This window comes from Prionailurus bengalensis, chromosome B2 (genome assembly GCF_016509475.1).
Source record: "Prionailurus bengalensis isolate Pbe53 chromosome B2, Fcat_Pben_1.1_paternal_pri, whole genome shotgun sequence".
Classification (NCBI taxonomy): Eukaryota; Metazoa; Chordata; class Mammalia; order Carnivora; family Felidae; genus Prionailurus; species Prionailurus bengalensis.
In genome coordinates, this window is record NC_057349.1 from 55,440,928 (window position 1) to 55,459,518 (window position 18,591).

An 18,591-nucleotide genomic window follows, 5' to 3' on the forward strand; every position below is an offset into this window, starting at 1 on the left:
ATTTAGCTAGAGAGAGTAGACTGTAGTGTTGGCTCTATACTTTTCATTATTTCAGAAACTATCATTTTATTACATTTGTTTCATTTACATGTTCTTAATAATGTTGAAATGTGAATAAAGTGAACACATTCAGTTTAAACACAACCTGGTTATTTAATTTTCAGTTCACTGTTATTCCACCTTATATTTTAGAAAATTTAGCTCTCAAGGTATCTAAATACATTGCGACAATTGTGGAAGTGTTCATTAAAATGACAATTATTGGTGGTTTGGACCTTAATTACTGTGGTGGTTATAGCATATATAACTTTCCTAGGAATTGGGACATATATAAAATCAAGATATAACATGTTAGCTAAAATGACTTATTAAACAATATGTAATTATTAGTAAAATTGTGCACATTTTGGCCTTTTGATATCAAGACTGTAGACACTAAAAAATACTTGGAGGAAAAAAAAAACCCAATATATAAGGAAGTGAAGTAAAAGAGGTAGGAAAGAGATCAGATTAATTTATTAATGATCAATTGTAAAACGAGAAAGAAAATCAGGTATGGAAAATTCCAGTTCTTTTTTGGTGGACAGAGGAGCATTTTTCCCTAAATAGACTATGTTAGCAGTTTACTAAGACAGTTAATCAAGTGGCAGTGAGCACAATAGACAACATTAGGATGAAATGCGGTTTCTAGAAAACTAAATAATATCATCACCACAAACTATTTTTTCCAAGCAAGTTCTTAGTGCACCCACCTGTGACATAATAACACATTTCTATGGTGCTTCACAATCTAGCAGTTGGTGTCTGTGTTTGTGTGGTGGGAGAAACCACACTGATGATGGATCAGGCTAGTTCATGAGCTACCGAGACTAACCAAGCTCATAAAGGAAATGTGTTGGACATTCACTTGTTACAAATAGAGATACTGGCAGTAATATAAGTGAGAGCTCTGCTCTAGAAGATGTGTTCATATCATCAAACCAGTTAGACTGGTATAAGTGGGAAAAAAATAGGGGAGGCAGTTTATTAAAAATCCACACATTGCTTAATTTTCCAGCTGTTTACTTTGGTAGGATATAAAAATTACCAGAGATCATTAAACACGTTACAAATACACCATTGCTCTTTGTGGTCCTCCAAAGATTAAAGCTTCCACATTTATAAGTTCTAGTTGCGTTTAGTTTATACTATGTTGTCTTTCACTTCAATCTTTTCTTGATTCTGGAGTAAGATCTGTGTCTATGAAGTAGGACAGATAGATGAGGATGAGTTTTAACTAAAGCTTCATTAATTATTTTCCAAATTGAATAAAAATAAAAAAATATAAAATAATGTTTTACGGGCACCTGGGTGGTTTTCAGTTAAGCGTCAGACAGCTGACAGCTCAGAGCCTGGAGCCTGCTTCAGATTCTGTCTCCGGCTCTCTCTGCCCTTCCCCGACTCACACTGTCTCTGTCTCTCTCAAATATAAAAAAAAAATTAAAAATATTTCTTTTTAAATATCTAAAATGATATTTTAGGAGAAGGGATAGAGGGGTTTGATTAATGTATTAATATGAGAGACTTATAACTACCTATTTTTAGCCCTTAAGTACTCTTAAAATTTTTACTCTTAAAGAAAACTGCTCTCCTGGGGCACTTGGGTGGCTCAGTCATTTGAGCATCGGACTTTGGCTCAGGTCATGATCTCATGGTTCCTGGGTTTGGGTTTGAGCCCCAGGCTCTGTGCTGACAGCTCAGAGCCTAGAGCCTGCTTCAAATTCTGTGTCTCCCCCTCTCTACCTCTCCCTGCTTACATATTCATTCATTCATTCATTCATTTTCTCTCTCTCTCTTTCTCTCTCTCTCTCTCTCTCTCTCTCCCTCCCTCCCTCTCAACAATAAAAACATTTTTAAAAAATATGGGGCACTGGCTAAAGGGATTGGATCTTGTACTCATTCTCTTAGCAATGCACTGGGGAACACTGTGGCTTATTAGGTTGTGAAAATTTGGGGAAAAAATGTTCTCCTAAGCATTTTCGCTGAAGCCTTGTTATGTTGTGCATTTATGCTGTATTTCCAGAAATATTTGTCAAGTAAAAGTTAAGTTTTCAGCCCAGATCCCACCCTCAAATTTCGAATTGATAGTTCTTTATTTTTATATCTACTTACATGATGATTAAAACCTTCTGTTAAGTTTCATAAAGCTCCATGAAAGTACTACTTACAAACCTGTAAACCTAGTATGTAGATTATGATTGCAACACACTGATACATTTTGAAAAGCAACCAAATGTGCTTGAATTTGGTAACTAATTTGTACAAACGAATGGTGGCCTCAATGCACTGCCACGATTAATACTACAAGTAGATAGAAATGAAGACTCATAATATTTATTGGGCTGCTACCAATTAATTTCAAGGGCTTAGAAATGAAATATTCTGAATTATTAAAACAGATAGATATAAAACACAACTACGATACATCCAGTTATACAGGAAAAACATAGGAAGGAAAACATACTATCGCTGCTAATTATGAGTGAATCCACCTATGTATAGTTTAAAATTCTTAATCTCATGTTTTTAGATTAAAATCACAAATACTAATACCACTGTAATTAATAAGAGGTTTAAATATGAAAAATATATAGCTTAAATTACTTAACCACCCTTATGTGTTCATTTTTTATAAATTTTGTTTTCCATTCAAGAATTTTCCATTTAGAAATTGGCCTTTATTTTGAGGGCAACTGGAGAACTGAAACATACAAGTTAACTATTATACTAGAAATCAGTGCTCACATATATGATCATGTTCTCTTTTGAGAATTCACTATTGTCAAAATTATTAGTAAATAAAAACTTGGTATAAAAATAAACCACATGAAACACTTAAACTCAACTGCATAACTTATACATTCCTAATGCAGAAATAAATAAAAAAAATTTAAATAAATGAAACTCTCTTAAACATTGAACATATGTTGATAATTTTGTGTGTGTGCTACAAAATATTATATGAAATACATTCCTTTTTAAATGTGTACATGTTTCAACTAAAATGCAAATACCTTTTTTTCATGCTCAAATGTCAGCATGGAAATGTTGGCTTTCACAGAGTTCTAACAAGGGAGAAGATCAATGCTTTAGATACATATGTATTTCTAAAGTATCTTTGGAATTCCATCAAATTTGCATAGTTTAAAATATTTTTGAAATTCATTCATTGATTTCATTCATTCATTCAATCCAACCAATAGTGTTACACAGAAAAGTATTGTGTTATAGAGTGGCCGTATTTGTTTATAAATAGAATATAAATTTGTGCCTTGCAAGATTAACTAGTAAACCAAATACATTGAGCATGGATGGATGGATGGAGAGAGTGAGAAAGGGAGGGAGGGAGGGAGGGAGAGAGAGACAGAGAGAGAGGGAGAGAACAAATAACCCTTCGCAGTTATCCTGGACAATTTACTTTAAGAAAGTCAAAGATATAAATTTCTCACTCAAAGGTAACTTGTTATGAGACAGAAAAAGTCCACAATCCATTCTTGGATCCATTTGGAGGAAAATCAGTATTTCTTATAGAAATGATACACAGAATACAGAAAAAAAAGTATTTGAACTGAACACTGAAAGCTGCTATTTTCCATTTTCATTGACTGTGTCATCTTGGACAAATCATTTAATCTCTCTGAACTCCAGTTTCTTCACCTTTAATATGGCAATAATAATATTTACCTCAAGTAATAATGAGATAACCTGAGACAGCCCCATGATAAGTGCCTGGTACATATCAGGCACTTAGTAAATATTAATAATGGGTAATTGTCCAATCAATAAAGGCACAGACATAAAGTTCCCCTTTTTCATATTCATAAAGGTTGCAATGCTGATAGAGATTTCATCTTCTTGAAATACTCTGAAACATGAAATAACCATACATGCCCTCTTAAGTTTCAGTTGATGGTATTTAATGTTCACAGGATGAAATATAGGCTGATTATTCATGAGGGAAGTGACATATTTGTTCTGCTCATAGATTAATGATCAAGATAGATGGTCCATATAAGGCATCTAGTGTAGAATTATGATCAGCTTTGCAATGTTCTGCTTTATAGAAAATGGGTATTTTGAGAGTACAACCTCATGCTCCAAATGAGAGAGAAAAATACATTTAGATATACTTTTGCTTCCTGGATTCAACACTACACATACATTTCTGAAAATGGTCTATTTTTATAGACTCTCTTTAATCATTTTTTTCCAAATCAGCTTGTATTTTTTGCTTACTCTGACCCTTTATTACATAAATGAAGGGTGAGCAATTTTATAACAAAAACATTAATCTTCTGGGGTTTTTTTGCATGGAATTATCATTAGAACATAGCAATTATTTTCTATAAATAAGACCTTCAAGTGACTGATTAATTAGGCTCAGTGATACATGACATTATTAAATGAGCTGTTACATGCTTTTGTACAAATGCATAGAAGTTATTGAACCCTAGTTTGAAATGGACATAATTCCAACTGTATACACATTAGTTTTTTGGATGAATCATAATTCATGAATATCAGTAAGATTTCAGCTCTGTAAACATCAGTATAATTTCTAATTATTTCAGTACTCCATTCTAGTTGACTTTGAGACTGAATTCTTTGGTGCAAACTGCACTATGGCTATGTGTTAATGGTGATTTATATTCTTCCCCATTCAAATTGGAAATGGAATCTCACCTCTATTGCATAATGTTCCAGAACCACTTTTTACTTATTAAAGGATTATTTTCATGTACCAGACTTTGGAAATTTAAACAAATAAAACAAAGTCTGGGGAAAGTATATAAATTAATAACAATGATTCTATTTTGACAAGTCTTTATGTGAGGAAACAAAGCCACATTCTTCCAGAAACTCTCAATATTTAACTAAAGTCAGGCGAGGCTGTGTCTCTGTGCACCATCCTTGTGGCATGCTGTGAACTGAATTGTAATTGTGTATTTTCATGTTTCCCTTTTCTCTAATCCCAGACTGTGAGTGGTAATTCTTTAGTACGGCATACAAGTCCCTTTTGTATCTACATTTTAATGACCTATCTAGCCTTTTCCTTATCACTCCCCTGTTACAAACCCTACACCCTGACATAGTAGAATGTCTCCCCAAATCATGAATCATTTCATCACCCCATTCCCCTGACCATGGTATCCTTCAATCTAGATGGAACTTCCTCTACTTCTTCACCAAAGAAGGTATCCATCATCCTCTTGGGGTCTAGCTCAATGGTTGGCTTATTAAAGCATTACCTGGCCTCCCAGGCAAGGTGTTACCCCTTCCCATTTGCCTTGCTGACATCTTCATGTAGAGCAGCTCTCATTGAATGAGGATTTTCTTTAAATTCTGTCTCTTCCTTTAGCTCAAGGACTCTCAATACCTAGTGTGCATAAGCATCACAAAGACGCAAGACCCCAAGATCTGCAATTTCATTTGCAGGTGTTTCTCATGCAGAAGTCCAGGATCATATTTTGTAAAAAATAAAATTAAAATAAAATAAAATAAAATAAAATAAAATAAAAGACAAAAAAAACCACCCAAAAAACAAACTGCACTAATTGTGTATAAATCAACAACCGGGCTATGCCTTTTTTGTTTTGAATATATAGGTGCAAAATAGTGGCATTCAATGAATGCTTGTTGAGTAAATGAATAGTTTTAAAATACTACATAATTTCTTTGTGAATAGTTTGTATGCTGCCTGACAGTACAGCCATGTAGATTTGTGGCTATGTTTACAACTATTCAAGCAGAATTTTAATTAGTGGTCAATGTCAATTTAAAGGTTGCTACTGAACTATGTCCTTGGTACTCTGTCTTCCTAAAAAATTTTTTTTTGAAAAGTACTTGATAAAGAAATATAAGATGTGCTAAGATATATAGCTAATATTCTGACTTTCAGAATGAGTATTCAAAAAAGTAGTTCAAAATCAACAATAGAAAGACTCAACAACAAGGTGAAATGTCACAGAGATGTACACTTCTGCATTTAGGTTAAAAAAAATCAATTGCAAAGATGCAGGATGGTGTGAGAACTGGCTTGACAGAAGTTCATTTAGGAAGAACCTAGATTTTCAGTTGAAAACAAATTCAATAAAACCCAATGATATGACAATGGTCAGATGATGTTGAAGTGCTTTAAAATAAGAAGCATTATTATACAGGATGTAATCATGTCACTGCTTTGCACCAGGCAATTCTCCTCTGATGTAACGTATTGAGATCACTGTGCCACACCTCAGGATGGATACTTGGACAACTGGAGTCATTGGACTCCATACTTGGAGTCAACCGGAGACAATAGTTGAGGAAAACCATTCTATGTGAGTACTGACCTTGGATACTACATATTATTGGTACAATAATGTAGCTTAACAAACAATTACAAAACATTAATATCATGCACTAAGAGACAATTGTTTAGGTCATGTGTTTTTGTTTGGCTAGAGGTTTCCCAGAGGCTGGGATCACTGGGGGCTCTGTTTCAAGCTTGGATAGAACTGGGATTGGACTCCTTGAGGTGCAGACTCCCCATTTCATTCTGGAGCCAAGACTAAGGGCCTAATAGCTATCTAGAGAAGTTATTCTGGCAACAGCAAGAGAGCAAGTGGGAAATGCATAGTCCTCTTAATGTGTAGGCTCAGATGTGACATTATTCCATTAGTCACAGCAAGATACAGGATAATGAGGAGGCAAACACTCTGCCTCTTTTAGGAGAGACACTGAAAAATCACAGAGCAAAGGGTGTGAACTTAGGGAGGGTGAGGAATCGTAGCCAAGAATGCATTCTATCACATTCTGGATATTGATAGAGGGACATTATCTTCATAAAGGCTGGTATGTGGACCAAAATTGATTTATTATGTGTAGCTTCACAAGCTGATTACTGGTCAATATATATAAATGGAGATTACAGGGGAGAAGATATTACTTCAGTTTAAGAGTTTCCTAATAAGCTGAGGTGTGAGCACTATGGTATTAGTACAAAGTACCCAGTCTTTGGAATTGTACACAAATCAGTTTGAACCTTGTCTATGCCTGGGCAAGGTAAACATTGGAAACCTAGTTTCTTTATGATCTGAGGATTAAGCTGTCTACCTCATGTGATAATGTTATGAAATATTCAGTTTAGGCCTCTGCATATAGCAGCTGCTCTGTATTATTTTAGAAATGGTCAAGTGTTTCCTGACTAGCCCTTCACACTCCACTCTTGCTTTTTTCACACATCTATAATTTGGTCTTACTGAATATTATATAATACTAATTCACAATTACTTATAGCACTTGAATTCTAAATCCGAAAACTCTGAACTCCCAATTTTTCTTCAACTGAATGTCGAAATCATTAGGCAACAAAATTCTTATCTAAAATGATTATTTATAGCTATTTATGTCCTGCCTACTATAGTCACTCATTTATTTCAATACAATGAGATGAATATATATTTTTGGCCCAGATGCAACATATAATTTATGTGTTGTACTACCTTTATAAAATATAATTAGTTCTGAATATGAAACATCTAGTCCACAGTATTGTAACTATGGAATAGTTACATATACCTGTACTTACATATACCATATAGTTCACTGTTCTCCTTCTAGCCCCTAGAAAATAGCTCTTTATAAACAGCTTTAGTGAAACAGTAAAATAAGGTGTTGAGATTATTATAAAGGGGAATCTAATTATGGGGAATTACTAATATATGTATCTTATTTTGGCTCTATTCCACATGCATCTGAGATAAATTGTTTCCTTTTCTGAGGTTCTCCAGGGATCTAAAGTGTTCTGTATGGTTTTTTTTCCTCTCCCCTACTCTACAGTTTCAAGATCACAAAGTCCATATTTTTCATCTTGACCATGGGTGTTTCAAGAAAAATACCTCCCTTCTCTCATTACCAGTGTTCAAGTGCAATAAAGTAAGACCGTTTTGTTGTTGTTGTTGTTGTTGTTGTTTGTTTGGTTTTGTTTTTTTGGTTAATTTAAGTGCAAACTGATTGAAAAACAAAAGACAACAATGAAAGCACAGGAGGATCATTTAGAAAAAGGATGGAATAGCAACTAATAGAGAACTTGCTGAGCTCAAATGACCAATCAGGCTGACGCAAAAAAAAGATGATCATAACCGTCACCAAAGATGAACTTGGTTTTGCCAACTGTTAGATATGATGACAACCTCAAACTCTATCCAAAAATCATCCTTTTTGTACATCTGAGTGCTATATCTAGGCTTTCCTGTTCCTTTCCTATCATTTCAGCTAAATATGCTTTACCATTCTTGAGTATCTTAGGTCACCTGAAGGACATGCAGTTCTTTAGTTATTAATTATATCCTCATATCTTTGTCTTTGTATATACCTTTGTCTGGCTAAATTTTATTTACCCAGTTAAATCACAGCTTGGCATCAGTTCTTTTTAAGAAAACTTCTGGGGGAGGGGCGCCTGGGTGGCGCAGTCGGTTAAGCGTCCGACTTCAGCCAGGTCACGATCTCGCGGTCTGTGAGTTCGAGCCCCGCGTCAGGCTCTGGGCTGATGGCTCAGAGCATGGAGCCTGTTTCCGATTCTGTGTCTCCCTCTCTCTGTGTCCCTACCCCGTTCATGCTCTGTCTCTCTCTGTCCCAAAAATAAATAAACGTTGAAAAAAAAAAAAAAGAAAACTTCTGGGGGCGTTTGGGGGACTCGGTTGGTTGAGCGTCCAACTCTTGATTTCGGCTCAGATCATGATCCCAGGGTCATGGGATTGAGCCCCACATCTGGCTCCACACAGAGCGCGGAGCATGCTTAAGATTCTCTCTCTCCCTCTTCCCCTCTCCCCCACTTGCATACGCTCTCTCTCTCCCTCCCTCCCTCAAAAAAAAAAAAAAAAAAAGAACCTTCTGGTACTTTCTTGTAACTGTCTACTTGATGGCTTCCTATGTTCTCTCATATCCTCTGGCACCTCTTTCTAGCATAAGTACTTATCACATGCTACATGTTTATTTGCATGTCTGTCTTCTTCACTAATTGTCTCCAAAGAGTCTACTCCTGGACTTTAGGACATCCTTCATGGACCATATAGTGCCCTCAAATAGCCATTTAAAAAAATTATGTTTATTTATTTTTGAAAGAGAGAAAGAGACAGAGACAGAGAGAGACAGAGTGTGAGCAGTAGAAGGGCAGAGAGAGGGGGAGACAGAATCTGAAGCAGGTTCCAGGCTCTAAGCTGTCAGCACAGAGCCTGATGTGGGGCTCAAACCCACAGACTGTGAGATCATGACCTGAGGTGAAATCAGTTGCTCAACCAACTGAGCCACCTAGGTGCCCCCAAATAACCATTTTGAAGGACTCTTTTATTACTGTGCCCTTGGAAACATTTTCTGGATACTGACTTCTCTATCTTGTTTATTTTGTGTAGAACAGAATTTAGAAAACAATGACCTGGCTACCCACAGTTATATTTGATTTAGTCTCTATAGTGTTTAACTTTCAAAAATTAGTTGCCAACATTTAAAACATCAGGGCATTGCATTGAAAAACTGATGTGGCAAGTTCCATTTTCCAAAAATGGACAGAACATCATTTTCTATCCTTGAACCATTCCCATTCCCCAGTGACTGGTGAGGTCTCATATCCTTTCTCTTGAATCTGGATGGACTTGACAGAATGACGCTAAGTCATGAAAGACAATGCAGCTTCTGTTCTGTTCTGTGGAGTACTCAAATCTGGTGCTTTAAGCTGCCATGCTGTGAGGAAGCTAAGCAATGTGGAATACTACATGAGCATTCTAAGCAGTGGTCCCAATTTAGGTATCAGCTGATATCCAGCATCAGCTGCCAGACAGATGAGAGGAGAATCTCCAGATGATTCCATATCCCAGCCATTGAGTTATCCTTACCTTTTGAGCCTTCTTGCTGAGAGGCTCCAGATGTAGGGGAGAAGAAACAGGACACCCTGCTGTGCCTTGTTAGAATTCCTGATATACAAAATCCTCAATTATAAGAGAGCATGGTAAAGATGGTTATTTTATACCACTTGGCTTTTGGATGGTTTGTTATGCAGCAACAGTAACTGGAAAACAGGATTTCATGGGGAAAAACATCTAACACCCCTGTACCCTTTACTCTACATGAACTATATGGCCATGATATCCTAAACTTGAACAGAAGATAGTTGCCTTCAACAGAGCATGCACTTTCCAGTTTGCCAGTCTCCACCACTCCTTATTGTTGCACCTTGACAATTATATACACTTGTGAGCATTTGTGACCCCTAAATATGTTGATAACTACCTGTTAAATATGTTTTTATTTTTTAAAAAATGTTTACTTCTGGGAGAGAGAGAGAGAGAGAGAGAGAGCAAGTGGGGGAGGGGCAGGGAGAGAGGGGAACAGAGAACCCAAAGTGGGCTTTGTGCTGATAGCAGCAAGACCCATGTGAGGCTTGAACTCATGAATGGTGAGATCATGATCTGAGCCAAAGTTGGATGTTTAACCAACTGGGCTACCCAGGCGCCCCTAAATATGTTTTTTTTTCTTTTGGTGGAGCTAAGTATCTTTAATTACTATTGAAGTCAGATTTCATCTTAGGCTCTTTAACTGGCCTTAATACTAGACTTTTTGCAACACATCAGGTTCTTCAAGAGTCTACGATGATCTAACAGCTCCCTTTTCCAAAGCTCTCACTGCAGATGGTTTGCCTAATACTTTCCTGTTTCTAGTTGAGGTGTGTCTCCATTTATAAAGTAATCTGCTGAGAAGAAATGACTGACATGCTGACATATCCTCGTCTCAGTAAATGATTAAACAGGTTTCAGTTACTAACTGGGACACTTCCTTAAGTTTTCTTGGGAGGCTCATCATTCAAATGACTAGGGAAAATAGTTTTCTAGCTTTTCTTATTAAAGTCTTGCAAAAGATATATTATTGCATATTTTGATGCTTATTCATGTTTGTGGCAGACAGTGAGAGAGAGGGGCAGAGTGCAAGAGGGGGGGTCATGGAGAGGAGACACAGAATCTGAAGCAGGCTTCAGGCTCTGAGCTGTCAGCACAGAGCCCAACGCGGGGCTCGAACTCACAGACTGTGAGATTGTGACCTGAGCCTAAGTCGGACGCTCAACCAACTGAGCCACCCAGGTGCCCTTTATTGCCCTTTATATTTTAAATAAAAATTGACTATTTAGGGAAGTAGTTATCAAAATTAATCTTATAGTAATAAAAAATCAACAAATGCAATAAATGGATAATTTGCGAAAACACATTCTTCCTTAAAATCAACAGCAAGTATCCTAGATGCCTAAAATAAGTATTCCAGATGGGGACAAAAAAATAGTGTGTATCAAGAGCTGGATTCTCACTTTGTTGAAGTAAATCCAAGCAGTAGCCAATGCACTGCTCATGCATGCAGAGGTCTGTAGATGGCATGAAAATACAACTAACTTGTAGAATAACTGGGAAAATATCTCAAATCCAATAACCTTTTGTAAATTCAATCTCATCATTGACTATAGTTTGAAACATAGGAGAATTGAATTACAAAATGAGGGTGAGTCATTTTATAGTGAATAGTACCACTTAAATGAATAGGAAAAGCTGTTATATACTTAATATGATAACTTTTATTAAATTACTGGATAACTGCAGTGACTTACACTTAAATTTTCATTAGAAGGGCTTCCATAGACTCTTAGTATCAAATACAGGGATCGCATTAAATTTACAGCCTAAACACATGGTTTTTCTTGCTTGAAATTATCCTTTTGTCAGAACCTTTTGAAAAGCATGCAAATGACTTACTACATTTTTATTATATTAAATGCATATTCTCTGTGGCTTGTTCAGGTAATAACAAAATCTGTTGACTCAATGAATTGATTTAGTATTTTCAGACACTATTAGTCTTTATGTATAAGGCGTCTGGAGCTAGAAGATGTGATTTTGAATCCAACATTTACTACCTGAATGAACTTGGGAAAATCACTTGACATTTTTAAGCTTCAGTTCTTTCTGCCTCAAATGTTACTGCAAGGATTAAATGAGACAAATTGGCCTAAACAATTAACACAACGGCTAGGCCAAAAGTAATGTTAGTTATTATGAATCATTAGTTTCAAGTAGTCTCTGAACAACACAGCACTGGTTCCCATTGTGTGGGCTCTGACCCTTGAGGAGCCAAGAAATTATGCGAAGGAGTCTGAGAACTCATTGGTTCACCAAATGTACATTTGTATGGTCGCTGTGTATTCTGACTTTTTTTTTTAAGTATGTAGATGCTTTCTCATTAATAAAATACAAATTCATTTAAAAGCATTACTGTTTCCATAATGATTCAAGTCATTATTTACATCTTCAAGCAACTGACATTAATATGTACAATTATTAGTTGTTGAGCGTATGATACAATTTTTGTATGCTGTGCTGGCTCTCTTCCCTTTGCCTACCCACTTCCATTCTTCCCTCCAGCCTGCTCTGTACTCTGGGGATGACTAACAGCAACTCCATATACTAGGTTTCTTGTCTTCTGCCTCCTAATGTATTCAACCAATAAGACCAAGAGTAGGAGACTGGAACGAGGGAGGAAAGTGAGGTCAGGGCGTTAACTCCCTGAACTTTTCTCTTTGTGGGATGACCAGAGCTACCATTCTGAATCAGAAGTCTGAGTTCCTGTCAGGAGACCTCTCCAAATAGTATTCTCTGTTTCCTCTCAAAACAAATTTTGGTGACAAACACCTTGCCCCAAGGATACTAGTGCCAGGGCATCGTATTGTCTCTTGTGGTTTCCCTATACTCTGCTATTGAAAATAGTTCTCTTATTAAACTTTTCTCAAATTATCCTAATTTAAGAGTAATTTCCCCCTCTACTGTGTGGACCCTGACCAATACAGGTATTCAAAAAAGGGTCTTCATTCTAGAAAACTTTGAGAACTTAAATATCAGAAAGAGATGTATATTTGCTCTCCTAACACAGTCACTTGGAATTTACAGAAAATAAGATTCTTTTCCTAGTGAATTCCTCACCTGATTCATGAATTAAGGAAAGCAAAGTCTTCCATTTTGATATTTTGCCTATTATACAAATCTGAAGTTAAAGATTTACAAAGGAAAAAAAGACAGTCTCTGCAGCAAATGGTGTTGGGAAAACTGGACAGTGGCATGCAGAAGAATGAACTTGGACCACTTTCTTACACCAAACACAAAAATAAATTCAACATGGATGAAAGACAGGAAATGTAAGACAGGAAACCATCAAAATCCTAGTGAAGAAAACTGTAGCAACCTCTTTGACCTTGGCTGACAGCAACTGGCTAAAAGGCAACTGACAGAATGGGCAAAGATATTGGCAAATGACATATAGGATAAAGGGTTAGTATCCCAAATCTATGAAGAACTTATCAAACTGAACACCCAAAAAACAAAGAATGCAGTGGAGAAATGGGCAGAAGATGTAAATAGACACTTTTCCAAAGAAGACATCCAGATGGCTAACAGACGCACAAAAAGATACTCAACATCACTCACCATCGGGGAAATACAAATCAAAACCACAATGAGATACTACCTCACACCTGTTAGAATGGCTAACATTAACAACTCAGGCAATAACAGATGTTGGCGAGGATGCGGAGAAAGAGGATCTCTTTTGCACTGCTGGTGGGAATGCAAACTGGTGCAGCCACTCTAGAAAACAGTGTGGAGGTTTCTCAAAAAATTAAAAATAGAACTACCCTATGACCCAGCAATTGCAACACTAGGTATTTATCCAAGGGATACAGGTATGCTGTTTCAAAGGGACACATGCACCCCAATATTTATAGCAGCACTATAAACAATAGCTAAAGTATGGAAAGAGCCCAAATGTCCATCAATGGATGAATGGATAAAGAAGATGTGTTGTGTATATATACAATGGAATATTACTCAGCAATCGAAAAGAAATCTTGACATTTGCAACAATATGGATGGAACTAAAGCGTATTATAGTAAGCAAAAGTGAATCAGAGAAAGAAAATTTGATTTCACTCATATGTGGAATTTAAGAAACAAAACAGATGAACATAGGGGAAGGGAAGGGAAAATAAAATAAAATAAAAACAGAGAGGGGGGCAAGCCATAAGAGACTCTTAAATACAGAGAACAAACTGAGGGTTGCTGGAGAGGAAGTGGGTAGGGGGATGGGCTACATGGGTGATGTACATTAAAGAGGGCACTTGTTGGGATGAGCACTGGGTGTTCTGTGTAAGTGATGAATTACTAAATTCTACTCCTGAAACCAATACTACACTATATGTTAACTAAATTGAATTTAACTTAAAAAATAGAATAAAGGGAAATATTCCAATTAGGGTTTAAGCACCTGTAAAGAAAATATATAGTTCCGTCCCAGGTGCAAAGGGTAGATGTAATATTCAAGCAAAACGAACTACATTGCTATCTCTTCAGAAGGACTATAAATACTAAACCAAAACAAATAAACAATTTTTTAATTCAGAATTAAATGTAGAAATGAAACAATAAAATAAAGCTCAACTATCTAAAAAAAAAAGATTTACACTGGAAAATTATAGTTTCTTAACATTTCACACCCAAATTAAATTGCCCTTAGAATTAATGATCAAAATTGGTCTTTTGATTTTCATTTGCAGTATTACTATTTGAGCTTAAGTGCATGCCAATAAATTTTTTTTCCTACATCTATGGCTTTGGTTTGTTATAGATTCTTGCCAAAAATTTGGGCATTGAGAAAAGTCAACTGGTTGGTAAAACCTTATGAATTTACATAATTTCAGAAGATTGATCTCTGAAAATGTTAATGACTTTGAGGAGTACATAAAAAATGGGGTTTGAGAACATGGACAGAATTTAATATTTAGTCCAATTAAAGTTGTTAATCACAGGATGTAACTTGTCTTAATCCAAAGACTTCAATAATTGAGTTCCCCTGGAAACTGCAATACTAATACTGCAAGGTGATACTTGCATAATAAACTCATCAATCCATATTTTTTTAAGTTTTTATTCTCATAGACACAGAGCAAGAGAAAAAGATGGTCCAAGACCCGTGATATCATCGTCCTCTTTACCAGTCCTTAATATGTCATTTATGTTGAGCTGCCTCCTAAGGAATCTTCAGAGAAGTCCCTTTTCTGATCCGTTTGAAAATTTCCAGAACTAACGACACCTTACAAGACAACTGGGGATTAATTAAAGTTGTTATAGCTTCTGAACTCCAGGTGAACCTTTCTAGTGTGTTACCTTGTGAACTTCCCTTAGACTCTCTATTGAAGATGATATAATTACTCCATTTAGGTACCTGCCAGATTCTACTCTATAATTTCTACAAATTCTGTATTCACCTGTGCCGACTAGTCATTTAAAGACCACTTTCTTTAAAGATTTTTATTTTTTTATATCAATTCTGCTAAGTCACACATAATTCGCTATTTTGCTTTCAGATTCTAAATTGGAATTTCTTCTAATTTTGGCCATGACAGTGCCAAAATAATATTCACATTGTTTATAAATGATGGAGATGTTTTATGCTCATATATTTCTCTTTGGTCAACTTTAGAAACTTTCTCCATTTTCCTCCATAAATCCAAATCATAATTTTAAAAGTCCAATTAAAGAGCCACCACTTTAAAGAGAAATAGTTCTATACTGATTCTTATAAAAATAAACTTTCTCTCACTTATAAGTTCTAATACTTGGTTACTCTATAGTTGTTTCACTTATAATATAGTTATTTTAATATATACACAGCTCACAAATGACTCTTCAAACAAATTGTTAGGGGCAAATATTAAAATATAATTAAAAATTTCAAAAAATAAGTGTTGTCACTGCATGGCAAGTATACTCTCTGACACATATAATCATTTAATAAGTTCTTATCTAACTAAACTGTTAATATTCCCTTCTGCTGGCATAGTTGGATTGATAGAAATAATCTAAATATAGGAATTTAATAGATCATGTCATGAATTTTCTCAGTGTTTATCCATTTCTATTACAAATTGGTACTATATTTAAAAATTCTTCCTCACAGAGTTTTCTGAAATGACATTGTTAATTTCATTCATTCATTAATGCATTCATTTATTTTTTGTTCATTTATTAAACAAATCTCTACTGAGAACCTCTAGTGTGCCAGATACTCTACCAATATCAAGGATATGTTTTGACCAAAATAGATATTTTATAATTACTGTATCATAGAATATTAGTATCATTTTAATTAAGTTCATGATCTGTTTTCTTTATCACTTCTGGTTAAACACTAAGATATCTCAGAAATATATAAATATTTTGTCAATAAATGTATTACATAGAATCTTGCATGTTGTATTCTCCTTTGAGGGGAGAGGCTCTATTTTTTTTTAAGTTTATTTCTATATTTTGAGATAAAGAGAGAGATAGGGACAGAGAGAAAAAGGGAGGGAGAGAATCCCAAGTAGGCTCTGTGCTGAGAGTGTGGAGCTTGATGTGGGGCTTAAACCCACAAGCCATAAGATTACGACCTGAGCCGAAACCAAGACACTTAAGTGATGGGGTCACCCAGGCACCCCAAGAGGCTCTTATTTTGTATCTTAACAGTGTAGGTAGGCATTAGGTCTGACATTCATGTATTCAACAATCATCTATTCAGTAATACCCTATGAAAGACTCAACACTAGATACTGTGAGGGACATGAAGGTATGAGACAAAGATTCTAGGAAAGTAGTAAAAGTGATAAGTAAAATGTAAGACATAGAGAGAAAGTGCCATAGAGAAATAAATGTATGGTGCTGATAGAGCAAAACCAGGTTATTCCCAAATAAAGGATTAAGAAAAACTTTTTTGGAAGAGTTGGCTTTGAGCAGCGCCCACGAGGATGGGATGAATTTAGCCATAGGAAGTGGAATAGATAGGAAAGGGAAAAAAGAAGATAGCAGAAGTGCATAGAAAATATATTTTTACATATAAATTATAGTTCATTAAGAGAAATTTTTTCTGAAATTATTCTATTACTTTTTATGCATACTTAGTTCAATTCTTCTAACATTCACTTTTTAAGTGTTCAAAAATAAGTTATTCTAATCCCCAAATTTTCTTCCTTGTGTCTTAGGGTCAGTTAAGCACATTTAAGTCTCACCAGAGAAAGATGCAGAAAGTCTCTCACTTTCAGAAAATTATTTCAAAATCTCTATCAGCTGAATGTAGCTCTATAGAGCTAAATCAAGAAATTATTTTACTCTGTTCTAGTTGTGTTTTTAGTGAGTGGTAATTGTTTTTTATACTAAATCATTTCTGAAACAAGCTATAGAACTTTATTACTACCATTTTTATGCACTAATATACAAGAATGAGCTAATAATTTGACTGAAAATATTAGCAGATGCTATATATATATACAGCCAGTTTGCATACAATATTCAGTGTCTGTAACATGATGCAAAACTTTCCCCCATCCTAAATAATTGTGCTGTGTTTCAATATGCAATTGGGACAATTAAGATATCACCCATAATATAAACCCTTAGCTCATGATAGCCCTTCTATTTCACATACTTTGAATTAACCAATTACTCAAAATTGAAGATGGTCATTTCTATAATGATATGTTATGCTTAGCTTTAAAAGTATCAGTTCACACTCATCTTTTTCCTAATTGCCCACAATATTCTAAGTAGAATTTCCCTTCATGCCTTTCACTATGTTGTCCTTCAGACCATACAAAATGCACCTTATGCAGTACATGTAGATTTCCTCCACTCCACAATGACCTTAAAGTTGTTTCTTTCTTTGTCACCTCCCCTCCAAATATTACTTAATGAAGCATCCAGATCTCTGTGAGTCCCACTAAAGTTCATCAATAAATGGACAATGCTATGATTTTGCAACAATTAATTTATTGGTTTCCATCAATTATATGTAGTGAAGAATTACTTAACTGTCATATGGACTCCTCCTACTTTCCCATGATAATTGTAACTTTTTTTTTCAGAAAAATATTTAGAAGATTGATTTTTCTAAGAATGAATTTGTTAATGCCAATTTTTTTTACATAATTGAAAAAAAAAGTAAAACAGAAACAACCTATATGTCCTTCAACCCATGAATGAAGTAACTATAGCACATCCTAATAATGAAGCACTACATAGTAATGAAAAGGAAGAGAAATTTGATACACGTAAAAACATAAAATAAGTATCAAATACATCATGCTAAGTAAAGAAGCCAGACTCAAAGCCTACATATTGTATCACTTCTACTTAAATGACATTCTAGAAAAGTCAAAAGTGTAATGGCAAAAAACTGATTGTGGTTTCCAGGGCCTAGGAAAAGTTGGCTGTACAGAGCCATAAAAAAACATTTGGGGCTGACTAAATTGCCCTATAACTTAAGTTTGATGTTGGTCACTTGATAGTTTGCATTTGCCAAACTCATACAAACTCTGTACACTAAATGGGCAAAGTTTAATGTATGTAAATACTACCTCAAAAAAATGACTTTAAAGAAGTAAAAATCCATTGATATTTCAAATTTAATCAATCTAAAGAGATATAGTCAATAATGATTTAGAGATCCATCAAAATA

At 35.2% G+C, this 18,591-nt stretch overlaps 1 protein-coding gene across 1 annotated transcript in view; it reads right to left on the reverse strand.

The window, feature by feature from the left end:
- KHDRBS2 (KH RNA binding domain containing, signal transduction associated 2) overlaps window positions 1-18,591 on the reverse strand; it is a 609,605-nt gene that overhangs the window by 26,868 nt on the left and 564,146 nt on the right. The gene's annotated exons all lie outside the window — the stretch shown is intronic.